We start from the raw sequence: 5,264 nt of genomic DNA, 5'->3' as shown, positions 1-5,264 counted from the left end.
TCCACCCTGGATCCCTCCTTCCCTCCCTTGCTTTATTTCTCAAATGACTTCATCTCTTGGCTGAAAATAGGGTCAAGAAAATAATGAGAGGATAATATCACCACCAGAGCCATTAATGAGTATGAACTATCCTCTGCTGTTTTCTGCTCTTGACTCCTGCAAACATCACCAAATCCCCTCTATGGGGCCCGTGACTTAGACATCAGTGTTTTTTGAATAACACTTTAAATAGCAAATATTCTCTGGATGGACCTCTGCACGCAGGGGAAATGTGGGGCTCCTTCAATCGTTTATCAAGAGGGCTGGGGTGACTATGCTGGGGTCTGTGACACCCTTTCTTGGCTATAACTCACATACCATAGCGTTCACTTGTTCCAAGCTGCAAAAGGAAATGGCATGCCCATCAGCAGTCACTGCCTGTGTTTCCCTGTCCCTCTTCCAGCCTAAGCCTGTGCTTGGTCACTCAGTCATGTCCGACTGCGGTCCCATGGACTGTAGCCTCCCAGGCTCCTCTGTCCATGGGATTTTCCCAGCAAGAATACTGGAGTGGGTTGCCATGTCCTCCTCCAGGGGCTCTTCCCCACCCAGGGATCAAACCAGAGTCTCCTGCATTGGCAGGTGGATTCTTTACCACTAGCGCCACCTGGGAAGCCCCAACCCAAGGCAATTATTAACTTACTTGCTCTCTCTATGGTTTTAGCTATTGTGGACATTCCACATAAATGTGACCTGTTGTGTCTGACTTCTTTCCCTGAGTAGCATGACTTTCAGGTTCAGCCACATTGCAGCCTGTGTCAGACCTCCATTCCTGTTGATGGCTGGATAATATGCCATCGTATGGAAAGACCACACTTTGTTAATCCATTCTTCCATAGATGGAAACATGGGTTGTTTCTACTTTGGGGTGCCTATGAATAGTGCCGCTATGAACATTTGTGTATGTTTTCCTGTGGATGTGTTTCATTTCTCTGGGAGTGGAATTGCTAGGTGGTACGGTAACTTACGTAGAACATTTTGAGGATCTGTCTATTTCCACAAGGGCTGCACCATTTTACAGCCCCACCACCAATGTGTGAGGGCCCCAAGTTATTGTCTGTCCTTTTGACAAGCACCATTCTAGTAGGTGTGAAGGGCAAGCTTATTGTAGTTTGCAGGTTTCTACTTCCTTAATGGCTAATGCTGTTGAACACCTTTTCATGTGCAGGGGCATTTCCCTTCAGCCTGAAGAACTACCTGCAATGTTTCTTACAGGATAGGTAGGCTGACATTGAGTTTCCCCAACCTTTGCCTTAAATGTATTTATTCCGCTTTCATCTTTAAAGGCTATTTTTCTGGGTATAGAACTCCAGGTTGGCAACTTTTCCCTTTTGGCACTGTTTCAGGTATCATCCTATCACCTTTCATTATTTCTTTTGAAAAGCCCACCACCAGTCTTATTATAATGCTTCTGCAGGCAATGTTTCATTTCATTCTAGCTGCCTTGAATAGTTCTTCTCTGTCTTGCGTTTTCAACAATTTGACTGTGTGAGGCGCCTGGCGCCTAGCTGTGATTTTCTTTGCGTCTATGTTGCTCAATGTTTGTAACCTCCTTTAACCTGGGATCTGACGTCTTTTTGTCACTTCTGGAAAGTTCCTGGCCACTATCTCTTCAAATATTGCTTCTGTCCTCTTTCCTCTGTAGCCACTCGAGTAGGCCTTGTTCTCTGGTGCCTACAAATTGTTCTTGAAAAAAATATATTTTGACCAACTTCTCAAGGTGTTCCCAGGGAGAGTTAGTTTTAATATACTCTTATCAATTGTGACCAGAATGAAAAGTCACCACAAGTTATTCTTGACACCTCCCATTCCCTCACTCATACTCCCAACACCAGCTAGCCAACACATCTTATCTTCTTCCACACTGTATATCTCTCCCCACTGCTTCCTTTCCTGCCACTTGGGTCTCTTCATAAAACTCAGACATTAAACTATAACGTCGGTCAAGACAGATCTGTGCCCAAGCAAGCCAGAACCAAATGCAAGCAAAGCTATGTCCCTTCACTCTTCTCTCTGTTGAAGGGATGAACCACACTAAGCTCCCCAGCTAATTCTGGGTGGTGTTTTTGGCTTGCTTGTGCTCTAGGAGCCACCAGTTGCAAAAGGAAGCTTGCTTTATGCCATCAGCAGGAGGTTCTGGGATGCCAGGCCACAAGTAGAAGCTGCAGATTCAGTAGAGCCAAAGGAATGGCTGGCAGAGGGCAGGGGACCTGTGGTCTCCTAGGGACAGAAGAGACATCACTCTGCTAGTGACAATTTAGAAGAGAGGGTCGACACATCCTAAAACCTTCATTTTTTTTAATCCTCTTGCCAGATTGCAAATGTGACATCAGAAATTCTCCCTCACTGTTGTTTTTCTAGAAGAGAATGAAAGTCAGCAGGCACAAACAGTGAATGGAGACCTCCCTCCTGGGCTAGGTTTTCTGCTGAGTCACTGCCTTAATGGCTCCCCTAGATAACTGGCTCCCCCTCTCTTAGCCTGTTTCTAAGGCAACGAGTGAGCAGGCTGGGAGCAAAGCCAACCTGGGATCAGTAGTCCCATTCCTGGCCACCATGTGGTCAGTTTTTTTCCTAGCCAGAACATTTTTAGAGTCCATTTTTTTTTTTCAAAAACAAACCTTGCCTTTGAAAAATACCTGCTTCTCATGGAGAACCCCAAACAGCCTAGGAGTACAGTATGTGAAGGAAGACAAAGCCCTTCTGAGTTTCCCTTCCTGCATCATCTCCTCCCCAAGAGCAGAGAGCAACCACGCCAGCTTCCATGGTCCACCGGCCACTGTTCAAAATGGTGCTCCCCCTGCTTACCCGGCAAACAGCTGGGTGCCCAAAGGCTGCTCGCAGGTGGACCCCCCCTTTTGCTCCTCTGCAGAACTGTGGAGCAGACACTGTCTGGATACGCTGTCAAGTGATGTACGTGGTCCTCTGTTGGGGAGTCACTTAGGTTGTTTCCAGTTCTTCTCTTTGTGCTTTTGCCACTATAAACAATCCTGCGTCCTTGCACGTGTATTTTTACACACTGAGGCAAGGGTATTTTTTAGGCCAGACCATCAGGAGCTGGATCACTAGCTCATTTTGGTAGACGTAGCCCACGTGGCCTCCAAGACACCAGGTATTGGCCAAAGTTTCACCTTTACCAATTCACTGGCGAAAAAGCATAGCTTGCTTTTTATGCGCATTTCTTTCGGTTTGAGTGGCGCTGGATGTTCTTCGTGGGCCCTTTTGAGTTTCTTTCCATGTGAGTGACCTAGTTACAGATTTTTCTTATCAGGAACAGAGAGTTCTTTCCCTATCCAGGATGATCTGTGTTCCAAGTATTCTATCCTTATTTGGGACACGTCTTTAACTTTGTTCCTGGTACTTGCCATGCAAAACTGTACAAATCTTCACCTGTCAGAATGGCTAGCATCAAAAAGATTACAAATAAATAACAAACGTTGGCAAAGACGTGGAGAAAAGGGAACCCTCATATGCCATTGGTGGAATGGATAAGTTGGTGCAGCCACTATGGAGAACAGTATGGAGGTTCCTTTAAAAAGTAAAAATAGAACTACCACAGGACCCAGCAGTTCCATTCCCGGGTATATGTCAAAATAGTCTTAAAACATAGAAAAAACGAATCCAACAAGAACCACACATGATATGGAATGATATGCAAAGGGCTTGTATTCAGCAAACTTGTGTTCTTACCTTTCACAGAGGCGTTCCCACAGTGGGGTTAACCCAGGGAGTGTAAGAAGGAATGAGACTTGGGGGACCTTGCCTGGCTGAGGCCTGCTGAGGGCTGGGGCCACATCTCCCCCCACCCGGTGGCACCATCTGGCTTTGAACACAATTCTGCCTCTTTGCCTAATTAACTTGGGAACCTAACACAACCTAAGTTGGGGATACATGTGTTTGTGTGTGTGGTCCCTTGCTATCTGTGTGCAGCCACTCGGGGTGACCATGGAGGCCCCCTCCCACCTTTTCCCAATTGCAGCTGTTGGTGGCAGACTCCTCAAAGACCACAGGCAAAACCTTTTGATCCAGCAAAGCTGAGTTTACTGGACTCAGTGCAAAGGCGATGAGGAAGAACACCACCTTGACCGAGGAACCTAGAAAAAAGACTCAGAGCCAGGGAAGTGTGCAGTGATTTCCAGGCGGGAATCTGGGGGCAAGCCAAGGGTATGACATAGTCACTGTGGATTGATTGATGGACACAGCCTAGGGGTAGGTCTTCACCTAGGGTTGGGTTACAGTCTTACCTTCCTGGACCAAGTTTGTCCTGGAGCCAGAAGCTCGTGTACTCTGCTCTGTTCCCAGTTTGACAATGCAGTGGGAAAGGATGCCCGGTCCCAGAATTGTTTGTCTTGGGGACAGGATGGTCTGTTTGTTCCCAGTGCAATGTAACACGGGACTAGGAAAGGATGCTGGTGTCAGATTTCACAAGTTAAGACCCCTAGGCCACTGTTGGCGCCCACTCACTCCCCTGTGAGGTCACCAAGATGATTGTTGGTCAAGCCAGGCCAAGATCACTGCGGCCTGCACTAAGAGAGACCACGTCCTTGTCAGCGCCTTAGAGACTTCTCAGAAGGGCCAGGTCTGGGGTGAGATGTTTTTAATCAGGTTTTTTTGAGTCTGCTGTCAGGCTGGACTTTTAATGATGGGATCTTATGGGGATGGAGCCAACCTGACTCAGAATTGGTAGACCCTGCTAAGCCAGGGCTTTGAAGGTACCTGCAAGAACAAAGGGCCCTCTGCAAAGCCAGGGCTGTGATGTTCAGTTGGAGGCCGTCACCCTGATGAGGGCTGGATAAAGAAGGTCATATTTGGATAAATGGATTTTGAGGAAGCTCCTGAAATCAACAATAAAGTTATTTACAACCTCTACATCCTAGACAAGAATTTCCTGGCATGGCAGAGGCACCGGGAGCTAAGAGGCTTGGTGACTGGGGTTGTGGTTCTCGCCTGAGCAGGTCAAAAGCTGCTGCAGTGTGGGGGAAGCCACCTCCCCCTGGGACTGAAAGTGACGAGATAGTGGGTATCAGGTGGGCTTTCTCTCTGACTTCTACCCAAAAGTATGTCCTACTGAGGGACCCCCAGCAGCAAGAGCTGCAGAGTCAGCAGGGCTGAGAGGCGAGAAAGAAGACAAACCCAAGGTGGATGGATTCCTGGATGGAGGTAGAGGACAGAGGAGCCTGGTGTGCTACAGTCCATGGGGTTGCAAAGAGCCGGACATGACTTGAACAACA

The sequence above is a fragment of the Giraffa tippelskirchi genome, chromosome X (genome assembly GCF_054371585.1).
Source record: "Giraffa tippelskirchi isolate mGirTip1 chromosome X, T2T-mGirTip1v1.2.pri, whole genome shotgun sequence".
NCBI classification, from domain to species: domain Eukaryota; kingdom Metazoa; phylum Chordata; class Mammalia; order Artiodactyla; family Giraffidae; genus Giraffa; species Giraffa tippelskirchi.
The sequence above is the reverse complement of the archived record's forward strand: the minus strand, read 5'-3'. Positions refer to the sequence as shown.